At 42.6% G+C, this 27,055-nt stretch overlaps 1 protein-coding gene across 3 annotated transcripts in view; it reads right to left on the bottom strand.

The window, feature by feature from the left end:
• The window catches only part of PRICKLE1 (prickle planar cell polarity protein 1), a 105,151-nt gene that overhangs the window by 16,945 nt on the left and 61,151 nt on the right, over positions 1–27,055 (bottom strand). The window contains exons 1-2 of one of the 3 annotated variants that reach the window (XM_065888441.1): positions 4,215–4,386; positions 3,708–3,921 (exon numbers count right to left, since the gene is read on the bottom strand). The exons of the other annotated variants lie outside the window; for them this stretch is intronic. The gene's annotated coding sequence lies outside the window, so the exon portion shown is untranslated. Of the gene's footprint in view, positions 1–3,707; positions 3,922–4,214; positions 4,387–27,055 lie in introns of those variants that run through there. 3 annotated transcript variants of the gene reach the window in all.

The following is a 27,055-nucleotide window of genomic DNA, read 5'->3' as shown; positions in this document are numbered from 1 at the left end:
TTTAAAGCATTATTGAGTCATTCTGGGAAACATCAAAAATCAAGGAAACTGACATTTGTTCCATTAAAAGCTAGAACTTAAAAAACAAAAAAAGTACCCACTGTGATAGGAATGCTTCCAAATTCCATTTGGGATTTCCTTGCTTTCTTTAATGGTGGTATGTGTGTAAGTTATATGTGATTTAGCCTTTGGCTGATCGTTTGTTTTCATTTTGAGTAGAAAATGAATAATATAAAGAACACTGGCTTCAGGATTCCAGCAAATGGAGTTCTAAGTCAGCCATCCAGTTGGGAGGAGTTGAGGGCTATCTCACAATGCTGAGGTGATGTCCAGAACTGCATGGCTTCAGACACGTGCCTTTAATTTGTTGCTTTCGGTATTCTATAAATTAGGCAAATACGGTTTGAAAAGTTGTCCAAAAGTATGCAGAATAATTATGCTGTGGACAAGGGCTTAAGCATTCCTCCCATAAGCACAGTAATCACTGGTTAAGGAAGATAACATACAGTATGTGAAGGTGTTATTCAAACTAAAAAACTGCCTTATTATTTTGCTATGCTGTTTTGGCCATTTGGAGATCATTTATTTTCTACTGGGCTGTATGCTGCATCCAGGATAGTTAAGGATTATTATTTTGATTGATCTTGACATATACATAAATGAGCCTTTACTATTTTCCTTAAAAAGCTTAACAGGTCAACACAGTATGTGAAGGTCCAGAGGCAGTAAAGAGTTGACATTTTGCTGGAAGACACGTTCTTCCAAAGAAGCAACAATAGATGACCATGGTCATCTATGCACTGAGTAACATTTTCAAGAATTACACATCTCAAGCAGAAGACTTTGGGCTTAACCTTAATGAGAAAGGACAAAATGCATATGAGTAGGAGGGTGCCACTCCTGGTCTTAAAATTAAAAGAGAAAAGGAACCTGGAAGGGGCCTATTAGCCCACTGTCATCAAGAGAGCCTAAACATGGTGGCTTGGGGAGAGAAAGTAAAAGGAGCCGATAAGAAAGGGGGAAACTGGGTCAAACAGAGTTCTGAGTCCTAGGTGGCTGAAAGATGATGCACCAATATGGAAATACTATATAGGCAAGTCAGAAGGAGAGTTAGGATTTGAGAGCATTGAGGAGAATGAGTTCAATCAGATTCAGATTGAGGTTATAACTGTACATCAGTTCTGGTATGGTTCCTATTATTCATCATTTTCTTGGACCAAGTTACCAAATCAAATTAAAGTCATGCAAATAGAAAACAATAATTTTCAGCGCCTGCCACTGAATAATGAAGTCTAAGGTATACCCCTAATTACAAATACTTTTCCCAATGAAATTCCACTGTAGTTCCTATGAGAAGACTACCATAGCATTATAGGATCCCTAGGAAAAAGTATTTCTTGTGTGAACACGCCCAGGGAAGTTAGAAGTCCTTTGATCACCAAAAACCAGAACAGATACTGATTTGTGAAGTCAGTTGGGCTAACATTCCCTAAGTGTCCCCTGCTGCTAAGTGCCATCCTGTGGGCCACAAGCTGCTTAACAACTTCTTTGTTAAACTGCTTGTTAACAAGGCCTTTGTACATAGAAGATGCAGATCGCACACACCCATTCAAGAGCTACTCTAATTCAGCCAGGCTAAATATGCAGGTGAGTTAAATTTAACTACAGACTAATTTGGTAGTACAGAACCTCCTAACACTTCCATCCTTTTCAACACACACACACAATGTATGTATGTATGTACGTATGCATGTATGTGTGTGTGTATATATATATCCTAGTTTTATGATGTCCTCAGCTTAAAACTTTAAAGAAGTCAGAGACCTGCAAAAGCCATAGGTCTTAAAACTATTACAATCAAGAGCTGAATTCCCTAGTAAATGACACTAAACTGTAATCTCTTTAAAGTTTTCACACAAACAGTACTCAAGCCTACTGTCTGCTAAAGACAATAAAAAAGTCATGGCCAACAGAGGCCAACCCAATTTGACTTATACTGAAATGAATTATGATAACTGTAAAATAAAAACAGAATGAAGGTATCCAAAGATATTGCTTATGGAAACATTCCTTGACTAAAAGGACTTCATACCAGCAATTAGTGGCATTAGGCCACGTGCCCTTTGACCTTTCCAGTATTTTCCAGGTAAACCTCCATCCAACTTGTACATTTTCCGACAGCTGAGTGGCCCGTCAGGCACCATACCATTGCCAAGAAGCTATCCATTTTTCCAAGAGGAAATGTGGAACTCTGCAGGGTTTCAAAGCATTCTTATTTCATGCACAAATACATTCCACGACAGAAAGACAGCCTGCTTAAACAAAAGGAGGAAACATTATGACAAAGCATGGTCCCTTGCTAGAGCGGCGCTTTGGGGGTCAGGTTATTTGGCTGTAAACCGGTCTGTAAAGATAAAACCCGAAACGCTGGCTACGGTGTAAGACGGGCCACGCGAGGCACTGTTCTAATGAATTCACTATTTTCCATAATGGAGAGACGCAGATATTTTCTCAAAATCGTGTTCAAGTCTCCTATTGATTTTTTGAATTTCCATTTTCAAAGGCGGCCCAAGGAAACGGCAGCCAGACTTGACTCCAATGTACACACAGACTCGGGTTTCACCCCGTCACCTGTTGGCTCTCGAACAACACTCTTCTTTGTGAAACTTACAGCCCTCATTTGAAACAAGTTTCCAGAGAAAACACTTCAAGAAAGTGTTTGAGAAGTCACGAGACTCGAGTTGTAAAAACAAATTCCACACATAGCCTGACTTAGCTGACACAGATTAACGTGAAAACCCGGGCTTTTTAAAAAGGCCGCGGGAGGGGAGTCGGAGGAAAGGATGCCACCGTCCTTCGGGAAAACCCTGCGGGCTAATTCGAGATGGGCCGCGGGTGATGGGCCTCCGGGCTCCGCCGGGCCCTCCGCGCCCGCCTCGGGAAGACGCTCGGAGCGGGAGCCCACGCCCCTGCGCCCCGCAAACCCACCCTCCGCACCGCGCTGGCTGCTCGGGCCGCCAGGGGGCGCCCGGGCCGCGGGTCCCACTCGGCCCCCGGCTCCTCCGCCTCCGCGGCCCCCCGCACCCAGAAGCCGAGCTCCAGACTCAGCGGCGGGGAGAGAAGCCCTCCTCGGCACCCGCGAGGGCAGCCTCCCGACCCTCGCCACCTCCAGAGAGGGCCCCGCGCCGCCCTCGTCGCAGCGTCATCTCCCAGGGACCGCACTCGCCCCGCGGATCCCCGCGTCTATCCCCAGCTTCGGACGCGAAGCCCTCCCCGCAGTCTCAGCGTTCAGCCGCTGCCGCCCGGCTGCCATCGAGCCCCGGGACCCAGACGGCGGCTCCCCACCTGCGGCCGCGCGACCGAACGCGGCCTGCAGCCCCTCCGCGGAGCCCTCGGCGCGCACTCGCCGCCCTCCTCTCTGCGACCGGCCGAGGCTGGCGGCCAGGCGCGGGTAGCTCCCGGAGGAAAACAGGGCTGGGTGCTCTGCGGGTCACCCGCGCCCACCCATTTCCGGAGGAGACCCCAGCAGGGCGGGGACCGAGGGGCGGGGGCAGCAAGTGCGGGGGCCCCGTCGCGGCGCAATGCTGGCCCCACCCGGCGGGCGAGGGGTCGCCACCGCCCGCCGTGACGCGCTCACCGCCGGCCGGTCCTCCGCGAGCCCCCGTTCGGTGCAACGCGGAGATCCTCACCCGCGGCCGCCAGCTAACCTGCCGTGGGGGAACCGGCAAGAGGTCCCCCAGTTCCCCAGAGACCCTCTGTCCCCGACGGCGTCGCCGACTCTGCTTCCCCCGTATTTGAGTTGCCTACCCCAGGCCACAGCGTCCCCCACGCCCCAGCCCCGCGCCTCTACAAGATCCTTCACCGCGGAAAGAAAAAACCCGTCTCCCCTCTAGCCCCGGGAGCCGGCCCTGGGCCGGCAATCTTCAGAAGTAACCAGAGCCCGCATTAAAGAAAAGTAACCATTTCGCTTCCTGACGGTCCTACCCTCCTCGCAGCGCTGCGGGCCGGCAGCCCGGCTTGTGATCCACGCCCTGCTCCGCACCCGGCTCCAGTCCGCAGGAGGCGCCTGCCCGGCCTGATCTCGCTGCCACCCGCTTTCCAGGAACTGTCACTGCAAACCGTGCCCCTGGCAGGTCTCCACGAGGTCCCGCGCACACGCTACTCCTCGAAAAGTTACCCCCCCACTTGGCCAGCCTCGTAGCTCGAGCACCTACCTCGGTCAGCCTGCTCCGTTCCCGGGAGCCCTAGTGAGTGGAGCAGCTGACATGCAAATACCCCAGGACGCTTATGTAAACTTCCCCCTCCCGCAGGTGCACGCGCGGGCCACAAAACGCTGGGAGCATATGCAAGGCCACCTCTTAAAGAAATCATCTCCACTCTGCCCATAACAATGATGTCAGCAAATGGCACGTTTAACCAAGTTCTCACTTGGAAGGGATCATTAACATATGAATTCTCCTCTTAGGACTTCCCTCGCACTTCGGAGAGATTCCTACTGCTTAGCGCAGGAGATTTATTTTTATCAGAAAATAACAGCAAAAGAAAAGGAACCAGGTCGCGGGATGCACTCATTCAAGTACATGAATAAGAGTTTTTATAAATAGGTTAAGTGAGTATCATTATTCAAACACAAGAACTATGCTCATACTCAAGGCTAATCTTGTTTCTGAGCTACTTATAGGTACACTAAGAGAAAGCGAAGCTTGACATTAGTTGTCTACAGAAAACAAAGAGAAGCAAAAACAAGACCTCAAAGCAAGCCCAGAAAGAAACGATAGATTAATAACGCGCAGCAGAGGACTGAGTCTTCGGAACTACAAATTTTAATTTCTACAATAGCCTCCTTATCACAAGGTGAAAAAATGCCAAAGGAAGGGAGAGAAAAACATGCAATATTTAAGAGCTCTATCAGTTTATAAAATGCACGTAAATGAAAACAACTTAAAATGGTCACCAGTTCCTTGGGTATCCTACCTCTTTTTCAGGCTATATATATTTTTTAAAAATCCTTAAACCAGCAGGATTCCTTGGGAGTGATTTGCAACATATATGTTTCTACAGTATACAACTGAACAATAGCCCATTGTAACTGACTTAAAAATACACAAATAAGTTGCCATAAATAGAGCAGTCAAGTAAATAATGCTGTGGCCAATTTCTGTTATCTCCACTGCAAGGCAAGGCAGCTGAGAAGCTGCTTTTTTTTTTTAACTTACTTTTTTAAAGTGGCAGAGACAAGAAAAAAAAAAAAAGGTTGCGCCTCGGCTGGTAGACTAGCTTGGAAACACTGATTTAGACAACAGGATTTGTAATTTAAATAGACTCTCTGTTGGCAAATCTAGACTCCAGTTTTGAATACAGTTCCCAAACAGTTCTCATATAGAACTCCTCTAGCCTTCAGGTCCTGTGGGGATTTGTGAGAGGGTGGTGGTGGACCTCACAGGTGACCACTTTCCTCTGTGGGGCTGTGAAATTAACCATGAATACCTAGGCCAGATTTCCTTTTTCCTATTTCCTTCCCTTTGGGCTTTCTCGGGGAAGTCATCAACTGACAGTGTACAGTCCATTACTGATTTAAATCCAACCCTGAACTATCATGTCATTATAATAAAGGGAGTATCAGCCCACCAATGCTTCAAGCCTGGTGGATGGATCCTTTTTGAGAGCTTTTAATGGAGAACTACACATTAGCCAAGGCCCCAGAACCCTCCCAACTACAAGCCATAGCAACTCTTAGGAGTATTAAATGTCAGCCATTGTAAGTATGCTTCCTCTCATGCAGTTACTTGTAAATACCGTTCGTTACATTTTCAACCAGTACTGTCAGCTTTATTGCCTATTTTAAGTGTTTTCAGTGATGAAGCAGTTTGGAGACAGTTAAGAGCTTCCTACTAAAGTTTCAATCTGAATGCAGCAGACCTTCGTCTGGTCTGAAAGGCACTGTTATTGTCAAGGGTGAACTTATTCAGGATGCGGAGCAAGACCCCCAACTAGCATCCTTTTGTTTCAGCCAGGAGGAATATTCACTGCTTGCAGATCACACTTGCCAGGAGGTTGAGAAAGGAAGCCCAGAAATTCACAGGACTCGGTTCCCTCTTGCGATCCTGGTCTCTGCTCTGCTCTCACTCAGAGAGGCCTTTTCCAACTACCCATCCCAAATATCACGCCCCCCTTTTATTTGTGCTATTGTCTTCACAGCACTTTGCTTGACATTATAGGTCTATTTGTTCATGTTTGCTTTCTTCTCCCCTAGAAGGTAGGGACTTTGGGGATTCGTTACTATATTCTCAGCACTGAGATTCATGCCTAGCACTTAGCAGACAAGTTCAGTAAACACGAGTTAAATGAAGGAATGATTTTTGGACATTCCTCTCAGGCCCTCACAGCCATACCATACCTGAACAAGGAATGTTTCTAACCGAAAAGCCAGACTGAACTCCAGTGTCCTAATGGAGGAGACTAAGATAGAAAGACAGAAAAATGCCAAGGGCAGAGAAACAAAGAAGGGAGCAGTTTGGTTGTCAAATGCCAGTCAGCTTTATTGGGTCTGGAAGAAAGAGAGAAACATACAAAATATAAAGCACACCTGGGCTCTATTCCTTGGTTCTCCTATGATTTGTATATAGAGACCTTGAGGTCTTTTCTGCTCCTTCTGTTTTTTCATTTGTAAAACAGACCTGCTTTCTAGCTTTAAGAGTAAGAGTTGCTCTTGGTCTCGGACATTTGGAAGGATTTGTAGCTAAAAGCCAGTCATCTAGGAAGAGTATATTTAAATGACTGGATGTCTAAGTTTCTGAATAGAAAAGAGAAATCAAGGGCTCTAAAATTCATCAAATGATATTTCACTCACTAAATTGAAGGGGCAGTCGGCATAAGTAATGTTAAGTAGGGTGACAGTTTTAGTTTTTAGGACAGCAGTTGGGTAGTTCTGACTATACAGAGATAGGTAACAAAGAATCACAACACCTGTAGGATGCAATTTCTAATGAAAATAAAATAGCTTAAAAAATGAATCATAGAGGACTCCCCTGGCGGTCCAGCGGTTAAGACTCCGTGCTTCCCATGCAGGGGGCGCGGGTTCCATCCCTGGTCAGGGAACTCAGATCCCACATGCCGTTCGGTGCGGCCAAAAACAAAAAACAAATCACAGAATCAGGCAATGTTAGAGTTGACAACAACCTGTAGGACCCTACATCTTGTCCAGAAAAAGAAACCGAGATCCAGAAAAACAATCTTAATCACAATTCTTCATGTTTGTCACCAAATTTGTTACCACTAAAAGTTTACGAAAAATGTTTTACTTTCTTGTTAATTTTAAACATTTGTGTCGTATTTCCGATGGGGCAGTATATCCTGCTGGGTCACTGAACATATGCAAATTCTAGCATTAGCTAAGTCTGTAGCAGCCCCAGGGAAGGGCCCAAAGGAAGATATCAGCTCTTCTCAGAGTTAACAGGCTGGATGGTGTTTTATAATAGGTTGCAGTTTCTCTAGGTCTCAAATTACTTTCTTTCCCCCTTTGATTACTTTTAAAGCAATGTGATTAGAGAGCAATGGTTCTTTAACATTTTCTACACCCAATCCCTCTTCAGATTTACTACTCCAGTCCTCCCAGCCACCCGTCCCCTCCCCCAACTCCTACCTCCTTTGTGAGTGAGGAAAATCCTCCTTGCAAAGTACCCAGATGCACTGGGTTTGGAGTTGGGAGACTTAAAAGTCTATTCTCTGTCAATTACTAGGCTCTGTGACCTTGGGATAAATCATTTATCTAAGGTATTAGTTTTTTTCATTTCTAAAAATGCTAGTGTTTGGGCTAGGTCGGTGGGTAGAACTTCGGAGAAGGGAACGCAACCAATTTTTCAACTAAAATAGCAATCTTTTTTTTTTTTTTGCGGTACGCGGGCCTCTCACTGTTGTGGTCTCACCCGTTGCGGAGCACAGGCTCCGGACGCGCAGGCTCAGCGGCCATGGCTCACGGGCCCAGCCGCTCCGCGATATGTGGGATCTTCCCGGACCGGGGCACGAACCCGTGTCCCCTGCATCGGCAGGCGGACTCTCAATCACTGCGCCACCAGGGAATCCCGGAATCTTTTTTTTGAAATAAATTTATTCATTCATTTATGCATTTTTGGCCGCGTTGGGTCTTCGTTACTGCGCGTGGGCTTTCTCTAACTGCGGCGAGCGGGGGCTACTCTTCGTTGCAGTGCACGGGCTTCTCACTGCGGTGGCTTCTCTTGTTGCAGAGCACGGGCTCTAGGCGCATGGGCTTCAGTAGTTGTGACTCACAGGCTCAGTAGTTGTGGCACACGGGTTTAGTTGCTCTGTGGCATGTAGGATCTTCCTGGACCAGGGCTCGAACTCGTGTCCCCTGCATTGGCAGGCGGATTCTCAACCACTGTGTCACCAGGGAAGCCCCTAAAATAGGAATCTTGATATAAAAACTGATAAACGTAAAACTGCTCTGTTGAAGCTCTGGGTTGGTTTCTTCCCAAACCCCTCCCACAACTATCTCCCCAAACCTACTCTTCCAACGAGGACCTCAGGCTCCTTCATCTCAGACTAGATGCTCCCAGAGGCTCCGCCAGTTCTAATACTTTTTGAGTCTCTTAAATTTTTTTTTTTTTTTTCAGTACGTGGGCCTCTCACTGTCGTGGCCTCTCCCGTTGCGGAGCACAGGCTCCGGACGCGCAGGCTCAGCGGCCATGGCTCACGGGCCCAGCCGCTCCGCGGCATGTGGGATCTTCCCGGATCGGGGCACGAACCCGCGACCCCTGCATCGGCAGGCGGGCTCTCAACCACTGCGCCACCAGGGAAGCCCAGTCTCTTAAAATTTGATAGCTGGTTGTGACACTAATACCAGGCAGGTGTCTTGAGTCTACAGCCCAGGCTGGGTGGGAGAATATGGGGTCAGGTCCTTTGATTTGACTCTCGCTCAGGGTTATGACTTCTAGTAGAAAATGGCAACCGTCTTTGCCCATCCCACTCCTCACTTTCAACTGCTCTGAAATAGCCCTTCCCCACCCCAGGAAATGTTTCTTTCTGTGGACAGATAATTAAACCAGCATTCAAGCACATTTCCTTCAGTTCTTCAACTTTCTCTACTCCTGTAGACCTGTAGTTTAATACAAACATACTTAAGATTTCATTGCTGAAAAACTGCCAAAATATTAAGAAATAAAGAATAAATCTTCCGATAAATATTGAGAGATCTATACATGAAAAGAGATCCAATACAATATTAAGATGCAAATCCCAATATATAGTATAATCACATTGTTGTAACTAATAATATATGGGCTAGTGTGTGCATAGCAAAACTAGTTAGAGGAATATAAATACCAAACCATTAATATGATTTCTAGGGAAAGGCAGATGATGGGAAACTATCGCTTTTGAGTTTACAGTTGACCCTTGAACAACGTGGGGATTAATCCATGTATAATTCCCTATCCTCAGTTCCTCTGCCTCCAAAGACTCAACCAACCACAGGCAGTGCAGTACTGTGCAGTGCGGTATTTACTACTGAAAAACATTCAAGTGTAAGTGGACCTGTGCAGTTTCAAACCTGTGTTGTTCAAGCATCAACTGTATATTTGTAAAATAAGTGTACTTTTATATGTATCTTCACGTTATTTATAAACTTTTTCTTTTTATAATGATCATATAAAAATTTTGTAAATGGTTTAAGAAACATTAAAGAAAATATTCTACAATATTAATATAAGGAAGAAAAGCTCAGAAGCAGAAAGTGACTTTCTTAAGTTATTAGCTGATATAGGAAGAAGTATGAATACGTAATTCCTCACTGTGCTATCTTCCGCTCAGTCACAAACTTCAAGGGTGAAATCTCTGTTGCATTATTTATAGTACTTTGGGAAGGACGTGTCACCAGCCCCGCATTTCCATGGAGCCAGACATATTGGAACAGGAGCTGCCTCAGCTTATGCCTCATGAATCCATCCATTGATTCACCGATAGATTCTTTGGTTGAATCAAAAGATATTTGTTGAAAGGCAGCACTATTGGACCTAGACCCTCCCCTTAACTTAAGGACTTCGTATTTACATTTCATATTCTATTTATATCTTGATAAAATAGAGGCATAGAAAAATACACAAGATGAGCGGGGAAAATAAACAACTGGTCTAATTTTCCAAAATACATAATAAGCCATGATATGTTGTGATTATACAGTTGAGGTGTGGTTAAAATTCTAATACAGGAACAAGAGGAAATGTTGATCAATTCTGGTTAGAAGGGGAGAATCCAGGAAGGTGAGGTGACATCTGAGCTGGGCCTGTAAGGATTTGAATAGTTAATCAGGGTAATGAGTGGAGTTGGGTGTAGGAAACAGGGCCCAGGTTGAGCCGGTCAAAGCTGCACCAGGCTCTAAATGGCTGCGTGTGCCAGGACTGCTGGGACTGCTCAGCTATTCCAAGGGCTACAGGGAGCCACAGAAGCTTAAAGAAGAGTGACATGACTGTATCTTTGCCCTCGTTAGAAAGAGGGCAGAGAGAACAGTGCAGGGAAACCAGATGGGAAGAGCCTAGAAGCCGCTCCAGGAGTCAAGGGCAGAAAACACAAGACAGTGCGTCTGAGGGCATGATTTCTGAGGGTGTGATTTCTGAGGGCAGACAGACTGGACTGTGGTGGCCCAGTGTGTATGGTGAGGACTGAGGGGTGGCAGATGGGGGCTGACATTCTGAAGGAGTCAGTGTTCCCTTAGTTTACTGGAAAGACAACCAATGCTTTAGCCCTGATATAAGCTCCAGCTTAAAACCGCGGATATATTTCACTGCCCATGGGAGACAAACTCAAGGTAACCTGAAGTATTTACATTTCTAAGCTCAAACTTTATCTTCCTGTTGGAATCCACCCTTAAAATATAGCATTGGCATCCTCCAGTGTTAAAGAGCTCAGGGTCCATCACTATGAAGGAAACAGGCCCATGACTTTCAGGTTGAAAGATAATCTACGCAGAAGAACTACCCAACCAACGCAGCTGCAGAGATGAATCGAAAGTGGAAACTTACTGTGTTATGTGGGGTCTACACCTAGCAGTTAGTGTTTTGTACAAAACATCTACATAATAAATATTGCTTTGTCTTAAATTTTAAAGTTATAGAATATTTGCTGCTTTTCTTCATGAACTACATGATCAAAGCTATTTTACTCACCTGTGTATTTTCTTATGCTGTTTAAACTCTCCCCTACCTAAGATGGTTGATTCTCCACAATGAAAAATCTGGGCCAATCAAGGCAGGCCAGCTTTTAACAGTTACCGTGTACAATAAATAATCAAGGCGTTCTTACAGGGACTTCCCTGGTGGCGCAGTGGTTAAGAATCCGCCTGCCAATGCAGGGGACACAGGTTTGATTCCTGGTCTGGGAAGATCCCACATGCCTTGGAGCAACTATGCCCGTGTGCTACAGCTACTGTGCCCACACTCTAGAGCCCGCAAGCCACAACTAGTGAGCCCGCGAGTCACAACTACTGAAGCCTGCGTGCCTAGAGCCCGTGCTCTGCAACGAGAGAAGCCACCGCAATGAAGCCCGCGTGCAGCAACGAAGACCCAACGCAGCCAAAACTAAAAATTAAAAAAAATTTTTTAAGTCTGTGGCTTACAAAAAAAAAACAAAAAGCTTTCGTACAGAGGTGTCAGCAAAGAATTATTTCAAGCAGCCTCTTGCCAAATGAAAAAGGTCAGCCAAGCTTTCCATAACATTTCTTTATCTTATCTAAGATCCCAAGTCCCTTTCTGCAACTTAAACAAGGTGACTTTGTAGTGGGGACTGGTTTACAAGCTTTAATTAGATTGTGCCAGGGTCAGGAGTTAGAATTCAAATTGTTCTGTTGGATTGACTCACATAGTTCTAGATAAGTAACTGTCTTTTTTTTTTTTGAAATTTATTTTTTTTTTAACAGCAGGTTCTTATTAGTCATCCATTTTATACCCATCAGTGTATACATGTCAATCTCAATCTCCCCATTCATCCCACCACCACCACCTCCCCCCACTCCCTGCTTTCCCTTCTTTGTGTCCATACGATTGTTCTCTACATCTGTGTCTCTATTTCTGTCCTGCAAACAGGTTCATCTGTACCATTTTTCTCGGTTCCATATATATGCGTTCATATGCGATATCTGTTTTTCTCTTTCTGACTTACTTCACTCTGTATGACAGTCTCTAGATCCATCCACGTCTCTACAAATGACCCAATTTCGTTCCTTTTTATGGCTGAGTAATATTCCATTGTATATGTGTACCACTTCTTCTTTATCCATTTGTCTGTCAATGGGCATTTAGGTTGCTTCCATGTCCTGGCTATTGTAAATAGTGCTGCAATGAATACTGGGGTGTATGAGTCTTTTTGAATTATGGTTTTCTCTGGGTATATGCCCAGTAGTGGGACTGCTGGGTCATATGGTAGTTCTATTTTTAGTTTTCTAAGGAAACTCCATACTGTTCTCCATAGTGTCTGTATCAATTTACATTCCCACCAACAGTGCAAGAGGGTTCCCTTTTCTCCACACCCTCTCTAGCATTTGTTGTTTGTAGATTTTTTGATGATGCCAATTCTAACTGCTGTGAGGTCATACAGCAGCAATTTTGATTTGCATTTCTCTAATAATTAGTGATGTTTCGCAGCTTTTCATGTGCCTTTTGGCTAACTGTATGTCTTCTTTGGAGAAAGGTCTATTTAGGTCTTCTGCCCATTTTTTGCTTGGGTTGTTTGCTTTTTCAATATTGAGCTGCATGAGCTGTTTATATATTTTGGAGATTAATCCTCTGTCCGTTGACTCATTTGCAAATATTTTCTCCCATTCTGAGGGTTGTCTTTTTTGTCTTGTTTATAGCTTCCTTTGTTGTGCAAAAGCTTTTAAGTTTCATTAGGTCCCATTTATTTATTTTCGTTTTTATTCCCATTACTCTAGGAGGTGGGTCAAAAAAGATTAAGAATATTCTTCTTATGTTTTCCTCTAAGAGTTTTATAGTGTCTGGTCTTACATATAGGTATTTAATCCATTTTGAGTTTATTTTTGTGTATGGTGTTAGGGAGTGTTCTAATTACATTCTTTTACATGTAGCTATACACTTTTCCCAGCAACATGTATTGAAGAGACTATCTTTTCTCCATTGTATATCCTTGCCTCCTTTGTCATAGATTAATTGACCGTAGGTGAGTAGGTTTATCTCTGGGCTTTCTATCCTGTTCCATTGATCTATATTTCTGTTTCTGTGCCAGTACCATATTGTCTTGATTACTGTAGCTTTGCAGTATAGTCTGAAGTTAGGGAGTCTGATTCCTCCAGCTCCATTTTTTTCCCTCAAGATTGCTTTGGTTGCTTGGGGTCTTTTGTGTCCCCATACAATTTTAAGATTTTTTGTTCTAGTTCTGTAAAAAATGCCATTGGTAATTTGATAGGGATTGCATTGAATCTGTAGATTGCTTTGGGTATAATAGTCATTTTCACAATATTTATTCTTCCAATCCAAGAACATGGTATATCTCTCCATCTGTTTGTGTCATCTTTGATTTCTTTCATCAGTGGTTTTTTTTTTGTGTGTGTGGTACGCGGGCCTCTCACTGTTGTGGCCTCTCCCGTTGCGGAGCACAGGCTCCGGACGCGCAGGCCCAGTGGCCATGGCTCACAGGCCCTGCCACTCCGCAGCATGTGGGATCCTCCTGGACCTGGGCATGAACCCATGTCCCCTGCATCGGCAGGTGGACTCTCTACCACTGCGCCACCAGGGAAGCCCTCATCAGTGTTTTATAGTTTGCTGAGTAACAGGTCTTTTACCTCCTTAGGTAGATTTACTCCGAGGTATTTTATTCTTTTTGTTGCAATGGTGAATGGGATTGGTTCCTTAATTTCTCGTTCTGATGTTTCGTTGTTAGTGTATAGGAATGCAAGAGCTTTCTGTGCATTAATTTTGTATCCTGCAACTTTACCAAATTCATTGATTAGCTCTAGTAGTTTTCTGGTGGCATCTTTAGGATTTTCTATGTATAGTGTCATGTCATCTGCAAACAGTGACAGTTTTACTTCATCTTTTCCAATTTCTATTCCTTTTATTTCTTTTCCTTCTCTGATTGCCATGGCTAGGATTTCCAAAACTGTGTTGAATAATAGTTGTGAGAGTGGACATCCTTGTCTTCTTTCTGATCTTAGAGGAAATCCTCTCAGTTTTTCACCATTGAGAATGATGTTTGCTGAGGGTTTGTCATATATGGGCTTTATTATGTTGAGGTAGGTTCCCTCTATGCCCACTTTCTGGAGAGTGTTTATCACAAATAGGTTTTGAATTTTGTCAAAAGCTTTTTCTGTTGAGAAATCTATTGAGATTATCATGTGGTTTTTATCCTTCAATTTGTTAATATGGTGTATCACATTGATTGATTTGCGTATATTGAAGAATCCTTGCATCCCTGGGACCAAATCCCACTTGATCATGGTGTATGATCCCTTTAATGTGTTGTTGGATTCTGTTTGCTAGTATTTTGTGTGGATTTTTGCATCTATATTCATCAGTGATATTGGTCTGTAATTTTCTTTTTTTGTAGTATCTTTGTCTGGTTTTGGTATCACAGTGATGGTGGCCTTGCAGAATGAGTTTGGGAGTGTTCCTTCCTCTGCAATTTTTTGGAAGAGTTTGAGAAGGATGGGTGTTACCTCTTCTCTGTTTGACAGAATTCACCTGTGAAGCCATCTGGTCCTGGACTTTTGTTTGTTGGAAGATTTTTAATCACAGTTTCAATTTCATTACTTGTGATTGGTCTGTTCATATTTTCTATTTCTTCCTCGTTCAGACTTGGAAGGTTGTAACTTTCTAAAATTTTTTCCATTTCTTCCAGGTTGTCCATTTTATGGGCATATAGTTGTCTGTAGTAGTCTCTTAGGATGCTTTGTATTTCTGCGGTGTCTGTTGTAACTTCTCCGTTTTCATTTCTAATTTTATTGACTTGAGTCCTCTCCCTCTTTTTTTTGATGAGTCTGGCTAATGGTTTATCAATTTTGTTATCTTCTCAAAGAACCAGCTTTCAGTTTTATTAATCTTTGCTATTGTTTTCTTTGTTTCTATTTCATTTATTTCTGCTCTGATCTTTATGATTTCTTTCCTTCTACTAACTTTGGGTTTTGTTTGTTCTTCTTTCTCTAATTGCTTTAGGTGTAAGGTTAGGTTTTTGTTTTTTTTTTTTTTTAATTTATTATTTTTACTTTTGGCTGTGTTGGGTCTTCACACTCTTTGCTGTGGTGCATGGGCTCTAGGCACACGGGCTTCAGTAGTTGTGGTGTGTGGGCTGAGTATTTGTGGCTCACGGGCTCTAGCACGCAGGCTCAGTAGTTGTGGTGCACACAGTCTTAGTTGCTCCGTGGCATGTGGGATCTTCCTGGCCCAGGGCTCAAACCCGTGTCCCCTACTTTGGCAGGCAGATTCTTAACCACTGCGCCACGAGGAAAGTCCCAGTTAGGTTGTTTATTTGAGATTTTTCTTGTTTCTTGAGGTAGGATTGTATTGCTATAAACTTCCCTCTTAGAACTGCTTTTGTTGTATCCTGTAGGTTTTGTATTGTTGTGTTTTCATTGTAATTTGCCTATCGGTATTTTTCGATTTCCTCTTTGATTTCTTCAGTGATCTCTTGGTTATGTAGTAACTTATTGTTTAGCCTCCATGTGTTTGTGTTTTTTACGTTTTTTTTCCCTGTAATTGATTTCTAATCTCATAGCGCTGTAGTTGGAAAAGATGCTTGATATGATTTCAATTTTCTTAAGTTTACCGAGGCTTGATTTGTGACCCAAGATGTGATGTATCCTGGAGAATGTTCTATGGGCACTTGAGAAGAAAGTGTAATCTGCTGTTTTCAGATGGAATGTCCTATAAATATCAATTGAATCTCTCTGGTCTATTGTGTCATTTAAAGCTTGTGTTTCCTTATTAATTTTCTGTCTGGATGATCTGTCCATTGGTGTAAGTGAGTTGTTAAAGTCCCCCACTATTATTGCGTTACTGTCGATTTCCTCTTTTATAGCTGTTAGCAGTTGCCTTATGTATTGAGGTGCTCCTATGTTGGGTGCATATATATTTATAATTGCTATATCTTCTTCTTGGATTGATCCCTTGTTCATTATGTAGTATCCTTCCTTGCCTCTTGTAACATTCTTTATTATAAAGTTTATTTTATTTGATATGAGTATTGCTACTCCAGCTTTCTTTTGATTTCCATTTGCATGAAATATCTTCTTCCATCCCCTCCCTTTTAGTATGTATGTGTCCCTAGGTCTGAAGTGGGTCTCTTGTAGGCAGCATATATATGGGTCTTGTTTTTGTATCTATTCAGCGAGCCTGTGTCTTTTGGTTGGAGCATTTAATCCATTCACATTTAAGGTAAGTATCAGTATATATGTTCCTATTACCATTTTCTTAATTGTTTTCGGTTTGTTTTTGTAGGTCCTTTTCTTCTCTTGTGTTTCCCACTTAGAGAAGTTCCTTTAGCATTTGTTGTAGAGCTGGTTTGGTGGTGCTGAATTCTCTTAGCTTTTGCTTGTCTGTAAAGCTTTTGATTTCTCCGTCAAATCTGAATGAGATTCTTGTCAGGTAGAGTAATCTTGGTTGTAGTCTCTTCCCTCTTATCACTTTAAATATATCACATCACTCCCTTCTGGCTTGTAGAGTTTCTGCTGAAAAATCAGTTTTTAACCTTATGGGAGTTCCCTTGTGTGTTATTTGTTGTTTTTCCCTTGTTGCTTTTAATAATTTTTCTTTATCTTTAATTTTTGTCAATTTGATTACTATGTGTCTCGGAGTGTTTCTCCTTGGGTTTATCCTGCCTGGGACTCTATGCACTTCCTAGACTTGGGTGGCTATTTCCTTTCCCATGTTAGGGAAGTTTTCAACTATCATCTCTTCAAATATTTTCTCAGATCCTTTCTCTCTCTCTTCTCCTTCTGGGACCCCTATAATGTGAACGTTGTTGTGTTTAATGTTGTCCCAGTGGTCTCTTAGGCTGTCTTCATTTCTTTTTATTCTTTTTTCTTTATTCTGTTCCATGGCAGTGAATTCCACCATTCTGTCTTCCAGGTCATTTATCCGTTCTTCTGCCTCAGTTATTCTGCTATTGATTCCGTCTAGTGTATTTTTCATTTCAGTTATTGTATTGTTCATCTCTGTTTGTTCTTTAATTCTTCCAAGTGTTTGTTCTTTAATTCTTCTAGGTCTTTGTTAAACATTTCTTATATTTTCTCAATCTTTGCCTCCATTCTTTTTCTGAGGTCCTGGATCATCTTCACTATCATTATTCTGAATTCTTTTCCTGGAAGGTTGCCTATCTCCACTTCATTTCATTGTTTTTCTGGGGTTTTATCTTGTTCCTTCAACTGGTACATAGTCCTCTGCCTTTTCATTTTGTCTGTCTTTCTATGAATGTGGTTTTCATTCCACAGGCTGCAAGATTGTAGTCCTTCTTGATTCTGCTCTCTGCCCACTGGTGGATGAGGCTATCTAAGAGGCTTGTGCAAGCTTCCTGATGGGAGAGACTGCTGTTGGGTAGAGCTGGGTGTTGCTCTGGTAGGCAGAGCTCAGTAAAAGTTTAAGCCACTTGTCTGCTGATGAGTGGGGCTGAGTTCCCTCCCTGTGGCAACCCAACACTGTAGCCTGCCCGGGCTCTTTGGTGGGGCTAATGGCAGACTCATGCCAAGAGGTACTTCCCAGAACTTCTGCTGCCAATATCCTTGTTCCTGCGGTGAGCCACAGCCACACCTCACGTCTGCAGGAGACCCTCCAACACTAGCAGGTAGGTCTGGTTCAGTCTCTTATGAGGTCACTGCTCCCTGGGTCCTGATGCACACACTACTTTGTGTGTGCCCTCCACGAGTGGAGTATCTGTTTCCCCCAGACCTGTCAAAGCCCTGCAATCAAATCCCAGTAGTCTTCTAAGTCTGATTCTTTGGGAATTCCTCCTCCCGTTGCTGGATCTCCAGGTTGGGAAGCCTGACATGGTGCTCAGAACCTTCACTCTAGTGGGTGGACTTCTGTGGTATAATTGCTCTCCAGTTTGTGAGTCACCCACCCAACGGTTATGTGATTTGATTTTATTGTGATTGCACCCCTCCTACTGTCTTATTGTGGCTTCTCCTTTGTATTTGGATGTGGGTATCTTTTTTGGTGAGTTCCAGTATCTTCCTGTCGATGATTGTTCAGCAGTTGTGATTCCGGTGCTCTCACAAAAGGGAGTGAGTGCACGTCCTTCTACTCCGCCATCTTGAACCAATCTCAGTAACTGTCTTTTGATGAAAGTTACTTTTAATAGTTCCTTTCTGCTTTATGCTTGGAGCCCTTGCCTCTTCAGCATTGTATTTGCATTGAATTATACAGGGGCTAAGGGCAGGGATCTCACCTGTTTTGTTTAGTGATGGATCTATCCCAAGTGCTTAGATACACAGGCCTGGTCCATTAGGTACTTTGCCTGCTACATAGTGGAGTCTCAGTGAATATTTGTTGAGTGGTCAATGACTGGTTCACATTTGACCTTCCATAAACCCTGACTCAGACCTTGTTAAGCACTCCTACTTTATATCAATTATCTATCTATTGATTCTGTTTTTATTTTTATTTGGATAAAAAAAGTGAGTCAACTAATTTAGGGTTCAGTTCTCTAGTTTTAATATTTAAAGGAACCTCATCAAGTTTATCATTTAAGTTACTTGTTCTTTTTAGCATATAAGATCTGATATGAACACAAACCAATTGGCTAAATTGAAATCTCTTTAGAAAGCTCAAATTGTTAAATCATGCGCTCCACCCACCTCCAGACCAATAGCCTCTTTCCTCCTCTATTCCAAGTCTGTTTATGGTACCACCAGTACTCCCAGTAAGCCAGACACCTGACCATCACAGGTGCTTCCTTCATTAGGCACTCTCCCTCTTGCCTGCCCTCAGTCAGTTGCTTCTCAAATCTTTGCATCTTTTCAATTTTCTATGTTGATTTGTACATCCCTCTCCCACCCCTAAAACTGCTGCCCACCCATCTCCCCAACCCTGGGATGCTACTGCAGCCTAACATCGCCTCAGGGCTTCTCTTCCCTACACTCATTCTCCCTCACTTGACCACCACAAAGCTATGTCATTCTCCCTTAAAATTCCCTTCTTCAGCTTTCCCAACACCTCCATGGAATAAAGGAAGGTCCTCCATTTCCAGCCCCTACTGATCCCTCCAACCCTATCTCCATCATTTGTCATACCTCACCTTTGGCTCCAGAACTGGTGGTTTCTAAGTGTATCATGTTGTTTCATGACCCTTTGCCTAATCCCGCTGCTTCCTCTACTTGCAACTGTCTAGCCACTCACTTTTATTTGCCTGGCTAACTCTTACTTCAGGACTTAATTTGGGATGGGTCCAGGAATGTTCCCTGAGGCCCCATCAGACCAAAGGTTTCTACACTGCACTTCCATTGCTCCAAGACCCTCCATTAGCCCCAAGATACCTATCTTATTCAGACCAGTCCCTATACCATAATTACTGCTTATTTTCTTTTTCAGTTAGAAATTCTATTAACTCAAGTGATGTGTTTCTCTTCCTCTGTGCACACAGCTTTGGGATAACCCAGAGGGTCAAACTTTCCACTCAGCAGCTACACCAATGAGGATAGGCTGTAGTCACTATTTTGGTTAATATTAGTGTATGGAAGAGATGTATTTTGAGAAATAGACCTCCTGATGTTCCTAATTTGGATCACCCTCAGCCCCCAACCCTGGGGATCCTCAGACAAATGCGGCTCTGAGCTTTTGGAAGCAGTTCACTGCACCAGTTTAATTTCTACAGATACAAAATCATTTATTGTCCAAATACAACAAAACTGGCCTGTATTTGAAGATCATTTATATAACAGTTGCTCTGATGCAACTATTCGTCATTACAGTATCAGGGTGTGCTAAGCTCCTACTCAAGTAAGGGTATCACTCTCGGATGGGTTCAGAAGCCCACCATAAGCTCCTCAACTTAGAGGAAGATTATGCTGAACAAAGGGCAAACCATGAGAATGGTTCGCTTTATAGCTCGTGTGTGACCCATTCTGTTGAACGCATCTCACATGACATCCTGAAGGCAAAAAGGCACTGAAGTAATAACGCAGCCATTAATAAGCCTGTCAGACAAAATTGATTACAGCTCAACTCCCAGGACCATAATCCATTATTATTATTATTTTACTAAGGTCCTTCAGTTCAGTTGTAGCACATGAAAGAAACAAAAGACAATAGAATTAATAGTCTGTCTGGCAGCATTTCTTGGCAATTGTAATTGCCAGTATGTTCCCCAACAAAAATTTGTTGCAGATGAGCACAAATAATAGGAAACTATTAAGACTCATATAATACCACACAGGCTTGTAAAGACAATCTGCTTCTTACTGAAGGGCACACATTTTTTACTTAACACAAACTCTAGCTCTGATTTAAGACTGCTGACTACTTTGTTGCTTATGTAATAGAACAAACCACGTTTCCATTATCCACCATTTCTGAAGTTTTTAGCTTCTTTCAGTAGATGCTAACAAGATTCCAGGAATCTTTGAAATGCTTCTCTCCACCTTTTGGAAAGGTAAGTTTCGGAGGGGGAGCAGTTTAGTGAAGACTGAACGTATCATTAGCAAAATAGTTTTATGACATAATGCTTTCAGGATATAAAGAGTCAAATGTTTTTTGAAAAAATCCAACGACATGGTTAGATAACCTCTTCAAACGGAGCCACCATTCAAAAGATAAAAGAGGAGCGCCACTTCCTGCACAAGCAACATTTCTGATCATCTTCTTGTCTTTCCAAGAATCTTTACTGTGACTTTCCCGAACATGTAGCTCTCTGATTCCTAAGAGCACCGTTCATGAAGTGCATTTTTTTTTTTTTTGCACAGTCAGGGAAATTAAAATCTACAGAAGAATGCTTGTCACTCTACAGAAAAATGTTTCTCATGCCTAATTAAGAGAGTTCTTAGGGAGAATAAGTATGATGTTCACATACATAACTATTTGGGTTCCTTGAAAGCCTATAGTAGGAACATCTAGGCATTTTGATGCTGATGCTGTGTAATAAAAAGTTTAATTTGTAGTGTAATTATAAGGGGAAAAAGAAGTCAAGATGACCACTAGTGTGCTAGCTAGGCTGCAAATTTTCTGTGCATTGTGAGGAAGATACTCTCACCGCTAACAGCGCTAGGACAAATTAGGAAAAAGTGGGCTGGGACCTCTGCCATGTGACTCCTAGAAGCTTGTCAACAGGTATGGCAGCTAGGACTCTCACTGGGTAGATGCTCGGTGGCAGTTTTTGTTTTGAGTAGGTGAGGAACTGACAGTTAATTTAAAGAATGGCTTGGGAATGAATGGACATTTATGGTTCTGTTTTTTTTCCAGAGGGTTTTATGTGTTCGATAGCTCTTAAAGGGGAAATATAGGGGCTACTTACCCAAGGTATTAATAGGCATGATTTTATTTTTTAAGTATTTGCTTCTCTGCTGCTTTATACTTCCAACTCACAGGGACCCACATTTTACACTGGCATGTATTCTTAGGGCATATGGGGAAAAAGGGCCAAGTTTCAGATGTCTCTTTTCTCTATTTCTTTCCTTCATTGTAAGGTTTCCTTATGGAGCTTTCAGTCTTAGGTTTCCATAACCTCCTAATGCAAAACAGGCTAAGAGGAGCAGTGAATGTAACAAACCACGTGTTGTTCTGCTTTCCTTTTTTTGAGGAGGAAAAATCCAACTTACAAGAAGAGTATGCAAATTTAGCAGTTCACTGAAATTAAAGATGTTTTAAAGGTTTCTTAACCCCAGTCTTGGCCATCTTGTAATATTTTAAAATATAAATTGAAACATATGATTGTGATAAGCTCTGATTTTACTTAGAAGCACAGAGAAGATGCTGAGACCATGGATAATAGTTTACAAAATTAATTTTGACTTATGGGGCAATCTGAATATTTTCACCTCAGCCAAAGATAAGAGACACACACAAAAAATAAACTGTAAGGATTTCATTGTGAAATGGACACTAGCGCTTTCTGAACCCTGGATTAACAATCTATATCTGGGCTTCCACAGACTTGCATAAATTATTCAAAATTTTTATGGCTCAATTCACCTGTCAAAGAGAAGGGCCTTTTGACAACACTTCACACCTGTTACTTATCTAGAACAGTTCTGGGCTTAGAGACTCCCCACCTGGATGAGCATGTCCAGACTTTCCTCACACTCATTTTACACAAGGGGATAGATTCTTTGCAGTGCTGGGTAGTAAAGAAATTAAGACACACACTAAAATCCCTGGAATTTTCCCCAATAGACTACCACAATACAGATCTTAACTAAAATAATCACAGAAAAGAGCACAGACCTTTACAAAACCATCATAAGAGACAGTCTATTTAGAGCTCTTCCATGTAACACTCACACAAAAAACAAACAATTAAGGGCCATAGACTTCAATGTCTGTTCTAAGGAAAGCACCAACCAACCAAAAACAAACAAGTAACAAATTATGAAAGCTGATTGTTCTTCTAGGCCTTACAGTCGTAAGAAATGTGAATGTCCAAAATAAATTCTCATCAGAATATTCCCAGCTGGGGTAACGCTCAGCTGTGGAAATCTTTATCCCCACACTTTCTTCCTTCCCTAACTCAATTACCATAATAAAGGGATGAAGCCTAGGTCAAGTTTGAGATTCCCACATCCTCCACAAATCCGTCGCTGTGGTCCTCCCATCATCAATCTGCAAGTAATTCGAAAGGGGGTCCTGGTTATTTAATTAAGTGACAAAGGGGATTCTTGGGGAAAAGAGGTTTGACACAAACATCTACTTTAAATTTTATGTCTGTGGCAAAAACAACAACAACAAAACCCCCACTTCCTCACAAAAATCATACATGGATTTTAGAAGTTTTAAATGATCGCCACACTGGAGTATTAATTCTGCTGATGGTTTTTTAAAAAGGGAAATGAGATGCGCAAAGTGGAGTCCTAGGAAAAGTCTATGTCATAAAATATGAGGGTGTTTAAAAAGCAGGGGATGGGGCTTCCCTGGTGGCACAGTGGTTGAGAATCTGCCTGCCAATGCAGGGGACACAGGTTTGAGCCCTGGTCTGGGAAGATCCCACATGCCGCGGAGCGGCTAGGCCCGTGAGCCACAGCTACTGAGCCTGCGCGTCTGGAGCCTGTGCTCCCCAACAAGAGAGGCCGCGACAGTGAGAGGCCCGTGCACCGTGATGAAGAGGGGCCCCCGCTTGCCACAACTAGAGAAAGCCCTCGCACAGAAACGAAGACCCAACGCAGCCAAAAATAAATAAATTAATTAATTAAAAAAAAAAAAGAGCAGGGGATGTTAAAAGTTGAATGCAGATTTCTGAAAACAGAGCCAGAGTAGGCTCAGAGGTGCCTCTCCTGAACCAGAGTCCTGGGAGTGGCGCCAGGAAAGGAAACTTCTTGTTCAGGGAAATCTGGTAGGCAGAGTATAGGAAAATTGCTTAGTTATAATCCAAGGGTCTTTAAGAATATTCCGATGATGAACAAGTGTACCTGCCTCCCAAGTGAGCACATTTGGGCAGAACGTCTGAGTGGAACTTGGGTCACTCGGAACCGATTCTACAGACGGGGCTACTTCTTCTCCCTTTTGGTGGCATCCAAGCGTGGTAAGTACATTAGGGAACTATACTGCTGCAAACTGGGCTGTGTTGAAATTAATGAGGTTTGTATTAGTGAGGACACTTTTTGTAAGTAACAGAAACCAGACTAATTTAAGGGAAAAAAGGGTGGGGAGTGATCACTTGCTGGATGGATACAAGAGGTGTCTCAGGCAACACAGAGCAGGATTGTAGCTGAGCTTCAGAAAATGTGATTCAGAAAGAGAAAGGCTCAGAAAACTAGAAAGTGTTCTTTTTTCCTCTAGTCTTCCGTCTGCTGCTTTCTGGTTAACATTTTGTGCTTCTTTCCTTTCAGACAGGGCTTGGTGGCTCCTTAGTCTATGAGGTTAAAAAATGGCCCCCTCTCCGTTCTGGGGTTGGAATGCATCATGACCGCCAAGGGCCCCTCTCCTTGACCATGTATCCACGTGGGTACATGGATTTGGATTTGGGCATGTGTGTTTTATGGGCTGCAGGCCAGTAATACCCAGGGATGGTGGAACTGTTTCTGTCCTGCACAGATACTCCAAAAGTGTCTATTAAATGGATTAAAAAATTCTCTTTGTACAATGGGGCAAGAGAACTTGCTATTAGATATTACGGACGGGCATTGTCCCTAATAACGGTGAGCCAAGAGCAATCGATGCCGAGCTGGTTGACAGTTTAAGAATCACCTGGAAAGCCTAAAAATATATAGATGCCTGGACCACATCCCTATAGATTTTGATTCAATAAGTCTGAGTTAGGACCCAGAAATTTGCATTTCAGGCAGTCTTCCCAGGTAATTGCAGTTTGTAACTGGGTTTAGGAACCAGGCATTGGTCTATAGACACCATTTACTTTGGTTACTAGCTCTCCTAAGACAGTGGTAAATTTGTGGAATGAAAAAGAGAAGCGACTTCAAGTTCTTATTGAGTAGTTGCTCGAAGCAAAATTCTACCCTCCAGCGTCTTCAATATTGCTTATGAAGCAGGCATACTGATGAGTAAATCTCAGATCTCTTTCCTAAAAAGTTCTAAAGGGATACATATCATTTTAGGGATCTGACCCACCTTAGTTAAGATGTCTTGCTCAAGTGAAAGTTAACTTCTCTTTTATTATATTAGGTGAAACTATTCTTTTGATGTGGCCTGTGGTGCTGGTTTTAATCCACACAACATTTGAGAACTATGGTTTCTAGAATGGGTTAGAAAAAAGCATGAAGTGAGAAATTTAGAACTCAAAGCCATTTAATATCTAATATTTAAACCCATAATTTGGGGGACATACAATGCTTAATTTTATTTATGCATAGTTTCTGTCATTTCAACACATTTCCTCTGCAAAAGCTCCACTCTCAGGATGCTTTTGAGGCGAGTACTGCTCCCACTGATGTAAATTAACTGCTGTCCTGCCGGGTAAGGCTGTTGAAACTTGAAGGTTGCTGGGAAGCTGCTGTCTCCCTGAGTTCTGAGTGTTCATTAGCGTCCCAGCACATGGACACATCGCAAGCAGATCACATGTCATTTCGGGAGACAGGGGATATTTACTGAAAATACTAAGAAGATCAAGGTGTGTAGACAAAGCAGAAAAATAATAAATCATGTGACCCTCACAGACATAAGCTGGGAAAGTGTCTGAATTAAACTAATTCACTGGGAGAGCACTGTCTTGGCAGAGGATAGAAAAGGCTTCCCCCATCCCACAACTTGCTGTCTGTCCCAAAGTAACAACAACAAACGATTCACTGTCCACAACTATATCTCTTGCTCTTCTCTGCTATAGTGTTTTCCCTTTCTTCTAGCACCGGCTTTTTTCGTGCTCAGTCTTCTAATTTGTTTTATTACATGGAAGATCTTTTCCTCTAGATATTATTAATATTACTGTAAGAAAGAATTATTCTGGAGGAACGAACCTCCAATCCCCATCACACCATCAATGGAGGTTGCATGGCGCTGAGCAGCAAGCAGAGCCTAAATGAGGTTGATGGACATTTCCAAAGCCAACGCATCTGTGTTGATTTAATGCAGGGAAACCGAAGATGACTATGGTTAGTCATGTGACAGATGACATAGAAGCTTATCACCAGGCTGAATCACAGTATTGACAGGATTAGTTTTTCCTCATTAGTCGGAGAACAAGATAAATACATATCTGAGGACACAGAGTAGGATAGGATTACACCTCCTGTTCCTGTGTGATTTTTATCAGGATATGAAATGCAATTACATCAATCTTATTTGAATTAATCCATCGATTTGTCACTATGGGGTTTTACAAAAGTTAACTGTATAAATAAGCAAAAGTGAAAATATATATTTTAATGACGATTGAGAACACTGCTTTTACATTTATAAAAAATCATGAAAAGATAATAATCCTTCTTTTGTAACGGTTACAGTGGAAAATGAGAAGTATGGAGACTGTGGCTCTGAGAAGGAAGGAGGCAGCAGGAAAAGGGGAAGGGGGTGGAATGTTTGTCCTAGACTAAGAATTTTTATAAAGGATCCTCCCCACTCATGCAGCTTAAGGGCACTAAGAACTTATTATATGGCAATAATCTTAGCACAACATACTTTCCTGTTAGAATATCCTGTACCATGGAGTTTTTGGCTGAAAACTGAAGTATGCCTGAACATAATGTGTAATGTAATTCCCACAAATGAGCTACTGTTTGGGAGGAAAAAAAGGCAAGTGGTAATAAATCTGTAAATCCCTACTCAGTTTTTAGGATAACCTTTATTGGTCTGGACTCAACAGTTTTATGTATGGGTGTATAACATATACCAAATTAGAAATTCATCAATGGAACTCATTGATAAAGAACTGTTGCATAAATAGCTTTATTCTTTAGAGTTTTACGTATTACTTAGAGAGCTATTATAAACAGCATTATTATTTAGTTGTTTGTTTAAAGGAAAAACAATATAGAGAGACATTTAGATTAGGTCAAACGTGGGAAATCGCTCACAACTGCGGGCTTCCAACACAGATGGGCAGAGAGGTCCCAGAAGCGGTGAGAATGAAGAAGTGTGATGGAAGTGGGTGGGCGCACTCTCAGGGTCCTGGAGCGGGGGCTGTTCCACTCCGGATCTGGGTTGGAGGGGAGGGCAGGGCTTGGCATAGTAGTCCTGCCTCTGTCAGTAACTGGCTGGAAGACCTTTACCCTCTGGGCCTCAATTTCTCATCCACAAAATGGTAGATGATCTCTGAGGTCTTTTGGCTGTGAAATCCTCTAATTCTCTGAATTCTTCAGTCTAGAAAACCTAGGAATGGAGGTCAGCTGTATGCACAGGGGCCACTTTAACCAAAGGTTGGTTTTAGCATTTATTGCCACACCCCAGCATGGTGAAGTGGACCCAATGCCCGAATTCCCAGCAAGGGCAGCAGGAAAGAAGCCCACACA

The sequence above is a fragment of the Phocoena phocoena genome, chromosome 11, assembly GCF_963924675.1.
Source record: "Phocoena phocoena chromosome 11, mPhoPho1.1, whole genome shotgun sequence".
NCBI lineage: Eukaryota > Metazoa > Chordata > Mammalia > Artiodactyla > Phocoenidae > Phocoena > Phocoena phocoena.
Note: the sequence above shows the minus strand (reverse complement) of the source record. Positions and strands in the feature narration are given on the sequence as shown.